Source organism: Tenrec ecaudatus, chromosome 15, assembly GCF_050624435.1.
Source record: "Tenrec ecaudatus isolate mTenEca1 chromosome 15, mTenEca1.hap1, whole genome shotgun sequence".
NCBI classification, from domain to species: Eukaryota; Metazoa; Chordata; class Mammalia; order Afrosoricida; family Tenrecidae; genus Tenrec; species Tenrec ecaudatus.
In genome coordinates, this window is record NC_134544.1 from 97,614,907 (window position 1) to 97,629,725 (window position 14,819).

General features: G+C 40.3%; 1 long non-coding RNA gene across 1 annotated transcript in view; it reads left to right on the plus strand.

Moving 5' to 3' along the window:
• Positions 1 to 4,323: 4,323 nt before the first annotated feature.
• Positions 4,324 to 14,819, plus strand: part of LOC142427815 (uncharacterized) — a 35,810-nt gene continuing 25,314 nt past the window's right edge. Inside the window, exon 1 of the long non-coding RNA XR_012780096.1 lies at positions 4,324 to 4,353. This is a non-coding gene — a long non-coding RNA (uncharacterized LOC142427815). The remainder of the gene's footprint in view (positions 4,354 to 14,819) is intronic.

Consider the following 14,819-nt stretch of genomic DNA (forward strand, 5'->3'; position numbering starts at 1 on the left):
ATATCTGCAGTATAGAAGAAATGTAAAGAACTGAGATCACCTGAAAATACAACATTTATGCACATCAAAAGACATCATCAAAGAATTTATAACGAATGCATAGAACGAGAAAACCATTTAGTAATAATACATCAGATTAAGGACAAATCTCAAAATCTGTAGGGAACTACAATATTTAACAAGAAAAATACAAACAACCCAATAAAAAAATAGGCACAAGACAAAATTAGACAATTCATTAAAGACGTCATCCAGGTGTCCAACAATGATGTAAAGAAATGTTAATGTTCACTAGGAAGAAGAGAAAAATAGATTAAAACAATAATGAAATACCACCTGATACCCACATTTTAATCAAAATTCAATAAGACAAAATAATCAATGCTACTGGAGAAGAGTAGGAATTGGAATGCTCATACATTGCTGGTGGGACTGTACAATTTTAAAATCTCTGTGGAAAACAGTATGACACTTCCTTAAACAAATGCAAGCACAAATATAACCTAGTAATCTCATCATTTTTAAAAAAGTACTTTTATTGGGGGCACTTACATCTCATCACAATCCATATATTCCTCCACTGTGTCAAGCACAATTGCAAACATGCTGCCATAATCATTTTCAAAGCATTCTCTTCACACTTGAACCCCTGATATCAGCTCCTCGTTTCTTCCCCCTCCCTTCCCACCCGTCCTCCCTCACAAATCCTTGAAAAGTTATTATTTTTTCCATATCTTACATTGTCCTCCTTCACTGTTCACCCACGTTCCTGCTATTCTTCCCCCTGGGAGGGGGTTCTAGTTTGAGCCTTGTGCTCAATTCCCCCTATCTCACTCCACTCTCCTCTAATCCTCCTGGTATTTCTACTCTTCTTGTTGGCCTTGAGGGGTTTGTCTATCCTGGATTCCCTGTGTTGTGGGCTCTTATCTGTAGCAGTGTTCATGCTCTGATCTAGTCCAATTTGTAAGGTAAAATTGAGGTCATGATAGTGCGGTGAAGGAAGCACCAAGAGAACTAGAGAAACGTTGTGTGATTCATTGGTGCTATATGGCGTCCTGACTGGCTCATATCTTCCCTGTGACCCCTCTGTAAGGGGATGTCCAATCTCTACAGATGGACATTGGGTCTCCACTCCATGTGCCTCATCATTCACATTGGGTATGGTTTTATTCTGTGTCTTAGATGCATGATACCTGATCCCATTGACACTTCATGATCATACAGGCTGGTGCGCTTCTTCCATGTGAGCTTTTTTACTTCTGAGATAGATGGCTGCTTGTTTGTCTCCAAGCCTTTAAGATGCCAGATGCTAAATCTTTTGATAACCGTACACCATCAGCTTTTTTCACTGCATTGATTATGTACACATTTTGTCTTCAGCAATGTTGTCAAGAAGGTGAGCATCACAGAATGTCAGATTGTTAGAATAAAGTGTTCCTGTGTTAAGGGAGTACTTGATTTGAGGCCCAATATCCTTCTGCAACTTTAATTCTTATCGTATAGATATGAGTACATAGATCTATTCCCCTCTCATTATATATATTTACATATGTACATTTTTATATATACCCTAAAGAGATAAAGAATACAACACGAACAGACATATGCACACCTATGTTTGTTGCTGTATTTTCCAAAATATAAAAAACAAGGAAACAACCATGGACACCTATTATAAAGCAATAGACAAACCCCGGTACTTCCATGCAATAGAATATCATACATCAATGAAAACAAAATGACTCTAGGGTTAGGCACAAGTGGAGTGAGACAAGGATGGCAGACTCTCAGTTCCCATTTACACTGCATAGGCCATATCTCTGCAAAGATAGTCAATGTATTCCAAGCCCAGAGAACTTTCTGTAAGAAATGCGGCAACCATCAACCTCACAAAGTGACCCAGTATAAGAAGGTCAAGGATTCACTGTATGCGCAAAGAAGGAGACCCTATGATGGGAAGCAGAGTGGCTGTGGTGGGCACACAAAGCCAATTTTCTGGAAGAAGGCTAAAACCACAAAGAAGATCATGCTGAGATTGAATGTGTTGAGCTTAACTGTAGGTCCAAGAAGATGCTGGCCATTTAAAAATGCAAGCATTCTGAACTGGGAGGTGATAAGAGAAAAAGGACCAAGTGATCCAGTTCTAAGCCTTGTTTTATCTTGTAAATTTGAAAAAGTGTTGAATCAATAGTTATATTATCTGTAAGCATATAGAGTTATATACTTACTGGGGGGGGGGCGGGGGGCGGGGGGGGGGGGAAGGACTGTCTAAAACACCACGAGGCATGAAAAAACGTATTATGCTTTGCAAACTCAGTCAATCTTACAAACATAAATATTTAATAACACTAGCATTATAATGAAAACCATACATAAAGAAACTTGGATTATACTTGAAAAGATAAGACTTTGATAACTGTGAAGAGGCAAAGGACGGGGGTGGGGGGGTGGGAGGGGGGAACAGGGATAGGAGAGTGATAGTGTTAGGCAGCTAAGCCTAGGGAATTGGGAAGTCCATTTACGCATGCCCAGGAGAGCCCACCTAGAACAAAGCTGGTTTTTCCCGCTGGTGGGCTCAGATTGGCTTTATACCTGGAGCAGCCCACCTGGTCCAGGTGATTGCAATTCAGCCTATGAGAGCGACCTGGGGTCATTCACCACGCCTCCCCCGGGAACCCTTGAAAAGGCAGGGACAGGAAGGGAGAGGGGCTGGTCTGGTCCTCTTCCTGGGAGGAGAGAGATCCTTGCATGATCCTGAGCAGTCTCTGCCAGGCCACATGGTCGAAGGAATCCTATGGGTGCCGCATAAAACCTGAAGCTTCTTTTAACTCTCATTCAATTCACTTGGATCACGAGTCCAGCTTCGGCATGAAATCTTTCTCGCGCAGAGCCAAGGACCAAGGCTGAAATCTAGCCTGGAGAGAGAGACCTTACAATAGGTTGTTGAGGAAGATGGGGCAGAGAAAAAAAAGAGAGTATTATTTGGACTGTTTAAAATATTACTTTTGATATCCATTTCTTGAGGTGGGCTGTGTAAATATATACAGTGTACATATTTCTTAAAAAATCCCTCAAGATTTCTTATTCCTCCAATCTAAATATTGGTCTGAGTAATTAACAAAAACCAAAAAATTCCAAAAAGCAGGAAAGTAAAACTGAACTATATTAGGCTCGTTAACTATAGAACAAAAAAGTTCAAACAAAAAAGACAAAGGAAATCAGTAAAGGCTTTTTTTTTATGGGTACCCAATTTACTAAGAATCATTGACTTTATTAATCTGTTATGCTGGAAAATGAGAGCAACATAGTATACGCTTAGTCAAACAGACATAAGCAAAGATGCAGAGGAAGGCTCGGGACAAGAGAAAAGAGGGAAGAAACTGTTGTTGCTGTTTTTTAAATTACAATGTGCTTTTTTCCAGAGTTGATAATGAACACATTTCCCTGGCAGAGAAATTTATTATATCTCAGGGTCCAATAGAAATTGTCCTCTGTCAAAAGTCTTTTAAGCCATTTTTTCCATGATGGCCTGATAATCCCTGAGCACTTCTCACTGTGAGCCCAAATTCTGCTTTTTCACTGGTCATTTCAATAGCAATGAAAAACAAGCCTGGCCACAACCCTCAAAGGGGAGCACCTGAACTGAGCAGTTAGGGAAGGTAAAAATCTTGTGGGCCATTGACCACGGAGGACAGACCAAGTATATAAGGCATTGAATGGGACATTGCAGGATTCAGATTCATTAAAAAAACAAAAAAAACCCAAAACGACACCCATGTGATTTTAGGTGAAACAATGAAATGATCAGAAACCTCCTTACCTAATTTACTGAGGTGTTCTTTCAGAATTGCTAATTTTCAATCCCTCAATGATGTGTTCAGTTGTCACTAAGGTCCATTTTTATCAGGTTAATCCTCACTTTATTACCTCTCTCTCCTTAGAACTGTTCTTAAAGGAAAGACTTAGGCAATTAATTTTTTTTGTTTTTAATATGATATACTTTTTCCTGAATTGCTAATTAACAAGTCAAAGAAGTTGGGAAGCATGCCCTCCACCCACTACTTTTCCTTAGTTTGTCTTTCCCTGTTGTGATTCAAATGCGAGCAGGGTCACCCAGAGTGAAGAGTGTTTAGCAGAACTTCCAGACTAAGAAAAAACTACTAAGAATGGATCAGTTGCCACTCCAGGACCTGAGCTTCACTTCCAGGCCACGCCCTCCAGGAGTCTCTTATTACCTCCAGGCCCCGCCCCTTGCGAATGACCCCCCCGCCCCCACCCCTACCCAGCTGATGCAATTTCCTGCAGAACCCACTTCCTCTGACTGTGACGGTGCAGCCCGAGTGTCCCACACGGGTAAGTGAGTCTCCATGTTTCTGTGCTGATCCTAGGCTTGGAGTCCCCGACAGGCCCGACATCCCCAGCTGTGCCCCTGTCCCCACGGATATTACAGTTCCTGCACCCTGTCTGCCCGCGTTCCAGGTCACCGCGACCCCCTGGGTTATTTCCAGTTAAATCCTTTCTGAGCTGGTTACAAGCCTCTCTGCCTTCTGCCCTGGGAATACTCCTGTCCCCTTTCCTGCTTAGGCCCCCTTTCCTCTTTCACCCTCACCCCTCACGCCAGAAATGCCCAATTGAGGGCAGGTTCTTGCCTATGGCCTGTTCCCTCCTTGTCAGTTAATCGGGCAAGAGAGCAGGGGATCCCGGAGTGGCCTTTACCGAAAGGAGAGGCCAGCCTTGCAGTCATCAGGCCGCTCCACTGCTCACCGAGTTCTGTATTAGAGCTTAACTTCTCAGCACCTTCCTTTGAAAAAGGGTACCGTAGCAGTGACGGCCCCAGATCCCCGCACAGACTGAGTTCTCACTGGGATTGCAGAGTCCCACGTAAACCTCATTGAACGCCTTCTGACCAGGAAGCAAGGTTGTAGGTAACTGGACCCTCAGGCAGAGGGCTTTGGAGTGTGGATTACCTTCACCTCTCTCCAGGCAGCCGGGGGAGGGGTGGTCTTTCTGAGAAGCTTGCAAGCCTGTGTGTCCTTGATGGAGGTCAGCAAACTGCAGACAGTACAGGGGTCTCCTAGCTATCCCCTATCAGACCTGCCCTGACTGCATGGGTCAGAAGGCCCTGGACCATTCGGAATTGCCTGTCATTGGCCACCAATCATGCTTTTGTAGGCGTTTCTTTTGCCCTGCCCCTCCCCCACAACCTCTTTGTCCCATATCTCAATTGTGAACCTGGGAAGCCATTTCAACCTCCTGTTGGTGGCTTCACTCATCCAGATGTATTTGTGTCTGTGCTGCGTTTGTCAGTTAAGATTTAACAAATGTTCACTTTAAACTATATTTAAAATGGTGTCTCTGTTTTACTCTAAAGCATCATTCCTGCTTGTGCCTTGTCAATCAATTCTGCCCCTCAGAAACCAGCTTGTGCTCTGTTTTAGACTGCAAAATGGACTCCAATCTCAAATATAATTTAAGGAGACCATTTATTAAGTCTTAATAGTGACAAAGAGAATACAAGACGCAAACAGACGTCACCCAGATGAAGCAGATCATTGGTGCAGTTCAAGGAAACACTCAAGTCGAGAATCTAATTACGGTAAATTATATTAGAACAAAGGAAACTGTCACAAGTTCATGATTGATGGACAATCATTTTTATAAGTGGGACTACAGAAGAAGGGACAGGACCATAATTGGGACATCTATATTGTCAGATACAACATTTTACAAGAGTGGTCCAGGGCCATCTGACGTAGGTTTCCTGAGCTCAACTTAAGGAATATAGGACACCCTGGATTGGCTGGAGAATGGTGGAGGCCGTCGACTTTCTCATTTCCTCTGCCTCTAGGCAAATCTAATCTATATCCTTGCTTAATAATCAGAAATAATTCCATGGAGGCCTAATCTACGGGTAGACCCTTCAATTTGACTTTAGGCAGTCACTGTCATCCATACACCTTTACTAACTGGGGTGCTAAGACTTTAATCTCTAAGACAGCCCACTGGGACTTGTCTCCTAATTTCTGCTGATGCTGTAACTTTCCACTTGGAGTGTGAAGAATCCAACTTGGGGATATCTCCCCAAATAAACCTCACATGAGAGATTTGTCCTATTTGGCTCAATTCTCTTTATCACTGCACTCTTCAATCCACTGCTATCACTCCCATACCATCCCTCTTGGCTCTTAGTGCATTGCTGGCCCAGATGTAAAGTCCACTCAATTTTTTGTAGGACTTTTTATTTTCTTTTATATTCTCTTGTTTTGCAGAATCCAGCAATTATTGATTGATGTTTCAGGTCCTTTTATGTATAAATCTGGAAAAAGAATAGGTTTTCTTCCTCTGTAAAGAGTTTGGTTTTGAAAATTCAGAGTAGTTCTTCTCTCCTATAGCGTCACTATGAGTCAATTGACTCAACGCAGGGAGTTTGGGTTTTGTGCATTAATATATTTTAGTGACACATGTCCTCAAGGTCAGCACTTTTTTTGCTATTTTATTTTCACAGTGACATAGAATTTAAATCGGTCCTTTATCAGTTATCCTAGTGCAGCGGTTCTCAATCTGTGTGTTGTTAACCCTTTAGGGCGGGGGTGGTAACATGTGTTACCTGAGACCATGGCAAATCACATATTTTAGATGGTTTTAGGACCTGAGACACTGCTCCTCTGTCTCCTGCCAGGTCCACCCACATGCATATACGCCCACATATGAATACCCGGAGGTGAAGACTCTTACTCATGATACACCATGATTCAAGACAAAATTTCCTTTATTTGTAATTAGAAATAAACATTTCACAATATATAATGCATATTGTTTTCTGATTAATCACTGTTTTAGTTATGATCAATTTGTAGCGAGGAAAATACATCCTGCAGATAATTACATTATGATTCATAACAGTATCAAAATTACAATTATGAAATAGCAACGGAAATAATTTTATGGTTGGGCGCACCACAAAGTGAAGAGAACTGTATTAAAGGGTCGCAGCATTAGGAAGGTTAACAACCACTATCCTAGTGGATACAGAAAATGTTTCTTGCAACCAAATTCTAAGTATGTAAATTCTTTTTATCCTTTTGATTTATTTGCTCTGGTTACTTTCTTTTTCAATTTTTTTTTATTTTACTGGGTAGAACTATGTCCCAATGTTAGCTCCTAATTTTCAAAACTGTGCTATAATTGTTTCTAGTAAAAGGCAACATCCAGATATATAATTCTTATATAAAGTAAGATCTCATCTTATTTAAAATAGGTGACCATTTTCTCTGCCACACTGCATGGTAGAACTTAAATGTTCTAACCTTTTATCCAAGTGTCCTTGATAGAAGGCTTGTTTTATTCACTGGTTTATTGTTCTCATGGGCACTCCAGTGCATTTTGGTAGTGATGCCATGGGCCGTTGAACTTTTCCAGGTTTCGTGGCTGTAATCTGTATTTCAACAGATTGCCACCTCGTGGGACTCAACTGCTTTCATTTCATCAAGCTGACACTCATTTAAGCACTGGAGCAGTAGGGCTTCTTCACTGACTAATGTAGACTTGCCAAGATGACATGTTTTGCATAATAGACATGGTGATTCTTATTTATTATTATTATTTAAATCATTTTATTGGGGTCTCATACAACTCTTGTCGTAATCCATATATACATCCATTGTGTCAAGCACATTTTTTGACCCCGTTATTCTGACATGGTGACTCTTAATGAGAATTATTTTTGTGTTTATTTGCACAGAAATGTTTTGTTTTAGTTCATTCATCAGTATGTGAGCAGCTTCAACACTACACAGAAAATTACAGGACTCTAAATCCACGACTTTCCTAAGAACATGGGTGGAATCTAATTCCACATTTCTGGGTCCTAATATGAACAATATTGCACTTTTGCTCATGCTGTGTTTTAAAAGACTTGTGTTATTCAGCAAGGCAACTCTGTTTCCAGTGTGTACCCTTCTCTCCAGTATAGGTTTAGAGTGTGGCCTGATTATTAGAGGTTCATTGTCTTCCAGCCCGTAAACACACATCTTCACTGTTTGAAAGGTGTTAAGGGCTGTTAAGGAACCTCCATAAAAATGAAGATTCTTGTGACATTGCTGTCAGACAGTAACATTTCCCCTATTACAAATGGTATATTCACAGCTATGAGGGAGGAACAGAATTATAAGACAAGTTCAGCACTTCTCTAAGGCAGCTGCTTTTCTAGGGTCTGTGTACAACCCAAGTGAGGTCACTCCCTTCAGACCTGCAGTTAGCACCATCTTTTCTGGTCATCAGTTTCTATACTTTCTCCTAAATGAAAACTGGTTCTGACTGATGTGATGATCTCTGAAGGCAAATAGTTCACATGCAGTTTTTTTAACTTCTAAGGAAGCCCGATGATTGAATTTATAGATCTCAGGGCTTTGGAACATAAGAATACAAATAGAGATGTTTTCTTGGAGAAAACGATGAAGTTCAGAACAGGAAACCCACCCTGTCAACCCCTCTCTACCTGCCTCAGAGGCTGGTTCTTGTGCTCACTTGTTCATCAGCACCCTCTGTAGCCCGTTCCTGAAGGTGAGGTTTGTTCCTGGGTTCACACTGACTTCCCTCACCATGTCTCCCACAGTACTAACTGGCCATGTCCCCCATTCCGCTATGGATTCACAGATATAGCTCATCCTTGGCACCTTCTCTATAGATGACTAATCAGGTCTTCATGAAGTCTGCATATTCTTAGCACAAGCATCAGTTTATATTAGGTAATCCACTCCAAGCCCCATGATGGCTGTTCCGAAAAGGAAGGCACCTGGAAGAAAAATTATATTGATTTATTGATCTTGCTGAAGTAATTCTGGGTGGTTACCATTTAATCTGTCTCTAGCATCCCCTTTATTTCCCAGTTGGAGCTCAGACCAAGGTGATCCTGGAGACAGATTATTCGACGTGGTGAAATTGGGACAGATGTGGATCTCAGATCAGGCTATGCTGTGTGGAAAGATAGTAGATCATTCTTGTTTGGCAGTTTTGTGCTTCTTGGATGGTAAAAGACCCTGGAACCTGTGCACGCGGGCCTATCCTAGGCCAGGTACCCTCCTCCAGTAGGTATGTAATAACAGGCTCAGGGAGAAACAATGTCTTTTGCCTCTGGAAGCCCCTGTGGTTACAGTCAAAGGTATTCAGACCTGTGCCATCATCCTGGCCGTGATGTGTCCACTAGTGACTTCTTTTATTTATTTTTTTCCATGGCTGAAAATCCCTTTATTTTGGGAGGTTTGGGGTGCTCTCCTGTTGATAGTATGGCTGGTTTTAAAAATCTATATTGAAAAATAGTTTTCCCCCCGAGCTTTGATGATGCTCCCTAGGATTCTTGTGCCCAATATAGCTGGCCAGAGGGACTCTCGAGTTTGTCTAAATCTTGCCTCAAGCCGTCTAGTTATTCTTGTTCTGAAGAAAGTTTTGCTTTTTTGTCTTTATCCATAGCATTCTCTCATTGGACTAAACTGGACTTTAGTTCATAAATCCTTCTTTTTTAAAAAAATCATTTTATTGGGGCTCGTAGAATTATTATCACATCCATACATCCATCCATTGTGTCAAGGACATTTGTACATTTGCTGCTTTAATCATTCTCCACTAATGACTTCTTAGTTGCTAATTGGCCCATACCAAGTTCTCACTTTCATTTCAGAGTTCATTGAGATATCCATGTGCCCAGGGTGTCCGGTCAGCATTTCACAGGTTAGGTCCGAGAGGGGTTGCCCCGCTGTTGTTATCATGAGGAAGTATTTGAGGACTTACTTTTCTCAGTGAGAGGAGAACCCCAGTGTGCTCTGACAGGGAGTCCCTGGCACTGGACACACAGAGTATCCTTAGGATTGACATGTTTCCAGTTTGGGGTGAAGATACAGCCCCACTTGAAGTATGTCCTGTGAGGTTAAGCTGTTGGTTCACACAGATCTAAAGATTGACTGGAGTCAGATATTTTCGGGTTATCAGTGCACACTGGTAGAGGAGGTATATAAAATCATTCACTGAGCCCTTTCCCTAGGTCTCAGTAAAAGGCCAATGTTAGTTTTGAAAAGTGGATACAATGCTTCCTATGTATGTACCTTTAATTTTCTGCCTCCTGCATCTTTTGTGACCTGAGTGTCCTGTGGGAATGAGGGGAGGGAAGGGGTCGGTGACAAAATTAAGAAGTAATTAATATGCCTTATTGATCATGGGTTTCGCTACATCTTTGAGGAAGAAACCAGATGAAATTGGGATGTATAAATTAATAAATCAGTACAACTGAACCCTCAGGCACCTTGCTTATTGGGTAACATCCTTGCATATGTCCGATAGCAGAAAAGACTCCTTGAGGCCAGGACAGAGTAGAGGGGAGATCCACAAGACACCTGTCATATGGACATGTTGTTGTTATCATATATAAACATTTATCAACCAGTTTATTTTGCCAACTACCATGAATTAGATGAAAATGATTTAATAGTTAAAAAAAAGAAAAGAAAATGATTTAATAGTTTACTGAAAATGTGCCTGTGATTCCTGGTTTTGTCTGTCTACCTACCTTATTAGTTCCCTACATTTAGGTAAAGTCTGAGAGAGAAGATAGCTCCACATACATACCTAGCAATGTGACTTTCTTGATGGGTTAGATTTGGGTTCAATTTAGGGTTGTAGGGTGCTAGAGTCAGAATCTGTAGGTAAGATTGGAATTAGGTCCTGGGATTAATGTTCCTGGTTCAAGAACAAGAGTCAATGGATAGAAATAGAACATAAGTGTCAGGAGTCAGATGTTAATGGAGAGATTAAAGTAAGGTGACCAGATTTTAACATTGGTAAAGCAAGATACCAGCAGGACACCATTGATCAAACTCAGATCCTGGTGAAATAGCCACATGGCAGCCAAAAACCGGATACTCTAGCTTGTCATGCATTCTTTCCAAAAATCGCGACTTTTTAAAAACACCGCGGGAGGTGAGAAAAATTGTTAAAAATCAAGACGTCTGGTAAAGGGCTTTATGTTTAGAATGTGTCCTGCCTGACAGCTTATGTTTGCAGTTGCTTACGGCTTATGTATTATGGTATAAAGATGTAGAGCTATGATTTAAACAGTACAGTTTGGGAGTTGGTTCCTCAATTTGAGACTTTGAGTTATATAGTTAGGATTTAGGTTATAGAATATATTCCAAGTTGTGTTCCTGATTTTTTAAATTGGAATAAATGAATTAGGCTAAATTTTTTTAATTGGTTTTTGCTATCAGGGAGTGCTCAGGGTATTAATAGCCATTCTGGATGGTGAGGGGCTTTTCAGGTAGTTAGGGTTTCAGTGTTTGGGAAGATTATCAGTGTGTTGTCAGGATGCTCAGCATGTTAAGGTGTAAGGGTTAATAGTCTGGGAGCTGTTGTTTAGCAATTGATGGTTTGTGAATTAAGTTCCCAAAGTTATTTTTACGTATTGAAATGTAGCCTACGTTTTTATATTTATTACCTATTTATGGCATATCTTAAAGATTTCATGGATACAATCATTAATTTATGTTTAGAGGAATTTTTATTTCTCTTTGGCAGCCTTGTCCTTAAAGAAATCTTATTTTGATTACTGTAGTTTTAATATACAGTCAGTTTTTAATATCTGGTGAAAGTGGATATTTTTGTAGTTTTTCTAAGTCTGACATTTTGACCTTTTTTTAAAAAAAGCAATGTTTATTAGCATATTAACCTATTGAAGTATACCCATTTTATGTTAGATTTGTGGAGGGTTTTTTCCCTTAACATTAAAAGCCTTTGATTTTGTTTGGTATGTTTTATGTGTCTATTTAGATAATTGATAATTATCAATTCTTTTGTAGTATAAAAAAGATAATTTGTTTATATTTTTTGGTATATAACAGTGCTTATTTGATGTTAAATCAACTCTAGGACAGATTTCAATTAATTGTGGTATATAATTATTTGGATGTGTTGTCTGACTCAATTTCCAATAATTTTAAGAACTTTTTCATGTAGATCCATTACCAATATCAGTCTACAGTTTTCTTGAAGTATCATCTGACCTTGGTATCAGCTTATTACTGGTCTCATAGAAAATGTTAGTAATGTACTCTCACAATCATGGTTATGTTTGTACCCAATAACTTGAGCTTAAATAACACAACACAAAGTGATTATTCATACTGTATGAATACTCTGGTCTCTAGCTACCAGAATCTTCAACTTTAACCTATCTTATAGTTAACCTTGATGTTTCTCATGGAATTTAATTTTGATTCAGTGATGATAGACCTCAGTGATTTTGTCATTACTTTGTTACACACACACACACACATACACACACACACCAAACCCATTCCTTCTTTTTAATAAGAGAGCTTATGTTCCAGCAAATGTCACATGAAAGGTTTGGCATCAGTTACCATGGAAATAACTTTTGTAAATATAACTTACACACTGGTATTTTGTGCTTGTCTTGGGTACTGATTAGTGGTTTCTGAGGTGGTTGTTGTTAGGTGTCACTGAGTTGACTCCATATCATAGGGACCCAGTACACAACAGAAGGAAACACAGTCTTCTATGCCAGACTCACTGTTTAGGATGAACCGTTGTTGTCGTCACTGTGTCTGTTCATTTAGTTGGGGATTCCTATTTATCCCTGACCTTCTACTTTACCACATACAATATCCTTCTCCAGGGACTGCTCCTTTCTGACAACATTGTCCAAAGTATGTAATAGGAACGCTTACTATCTTTGACTCTAACTAGCACTCTGAGCTTACTTCTTCAAAGACAGATTGGTTTGTGCTTTTGGACACCAATGTTATTTCAGTGTTCTTAGCCAGCAGTATAACTCAAATAAATGAATTCTCCAGTTTTCCTTATGCAGTGTTCAGCTGCCAATACATAAGAGGCAATTGACAATACCATGATTTGGGTGATGTGCACCTAGTCCTCAAAGTAAGATCCTTCCTCTGAAATACTCTAAATAAGCATAATAAGGCATGTATACAATGTAGCTATTGATCTCAACGGTTACTATCACCATTCTGTTTTTTTGTATTTTTCGCATAAGTTATCAGTATTTCTGGAAGGCATTAAAACTTAATCAAGCTTAAATTAAGAATGTTGCTCAGGAGGGGCCTGGAAGCCAACTTTACTCTGCTACCAACCAATGTAAGGCGCTAGAGTTGAAACCTGTGGTTAACACCCGGTGCAATGGTGAGCATTATATTCAAAGTAAGCTTCATGACTGGTATACATGACAGAGTCTAAAACAAATTGCGCTTTTCTCTAGTTGTCTGACTTGCTGATTTGTTTTAGAGGAGCACTAGTCTACACCCCTTATCCTATAACTGCAACCTCACAGCCCTGCGTTCAGAGACACCCTGGGGGTTACAAAAGGGAAGTGACAATGATATCCAACTAACCACTCAGGCTAATGCCTCACTACTTTATCACACCATTGCCTCTTCCCACCACATTCATTTTGTTGTCCTGCCGAACTGGGTCCTGGTGGAACATGTTTCACCAGCTCAAGTCTAGGCACTAGCTTTTCCTCTTCTCCCTAGCAGACCAAGACTATGGATGGGACATCCTAGAACCCAAGCCAATAAGCCCACTCCTACAGTTTTTGCTGTTTGCCATCTGTCAGCGTTACCTAGAAAGCTTGGAATCCAGAATGTAGGCCAAGATTACAAAATCGTTGATCAGTCATTTCTTCCCTGGATCCACATTGTACTTTTAAGCTTCTGGCCTCACCTTGGCTCTTGGGATCACCCATCTCCCTACCCCTTGCCATTCCTTGACTGTAGGCTGCAGTCTTTCCCAAAGGCTTTTAAATTGGACATCAGTAAGCAGAAGAGCTTAAAAGAGTAGCACGTAAGGATTCGCCTGGCTTGTTTTCTTGTTTAGGATATCTCTGTCTTGGCCAACGTGCATCTCGATGTCCTATTGGTGTCTCTCTGTCACTTGTTGTCCACCTCCACAAGAAGTTTCTGTAATTACCATAGTGTTGCACTTAAATGTGCTACCCAACCATAGGCATTTCTTCACACATAATAGATATTGTAAAGAATACAAAGGATGCAAGCAGATTGGAGAAGGTTAAACATGATGAAAAGCTAAGCATCAGTTGGAGTGGCATGTAAGAGCATTATTCAACTTGATCACATTCGCCAAATATGTCAAGGGTTATAGTCTTTGGGGTAGTACTGGCTGGTAGAGAACATTCTTCACAAAATATTCCTTTTAAAGTTAGATTTCTGGTGAAGGAAGATGTTTACCTTCAATGAAGCTTGAGAATTATGAGGCCTTAAATACTTGTACCTTGGAGGGAAGGGAGTGTAGAAAGGGAGAACCGATCTGGGGGATCTACATGTAACCTCCTATCTGGGGGATGAGCAACAGGAAGGTGGGTGAGGGAAGACTCCGGGCAGTGTAAGATAAGATAAAATAATAATTTATAAATTATTAAGGGTTCATGAGGGAGGGGGGAGTGGTGAGGGAGGGAGAGGGGTTAAAATGAAAATGAGCTGATTCCTGGAACCCAAGTGGAAGGCAAATTTTTAGAATGATGAGGGCAACGAATGTATAAGGGTGCTTTCCTCAATTGATGTATGTATGGATTGTGATAAGAGTCTTATGAGCCCCGATAAAATGATTTATTAAAAAAAATACTTGCACTTTATTCTGAAAATGAATATTGTATACATATAGGATGTGGATCCAAAGTTGATAATTATATTTGAGAAATTGGTAAAATTGCTCTGTAAATGTAGAGTGGGCTCTGTTTTTAATGCAAGCACCCTCAGATAAGGGCATGGTTTTGATTC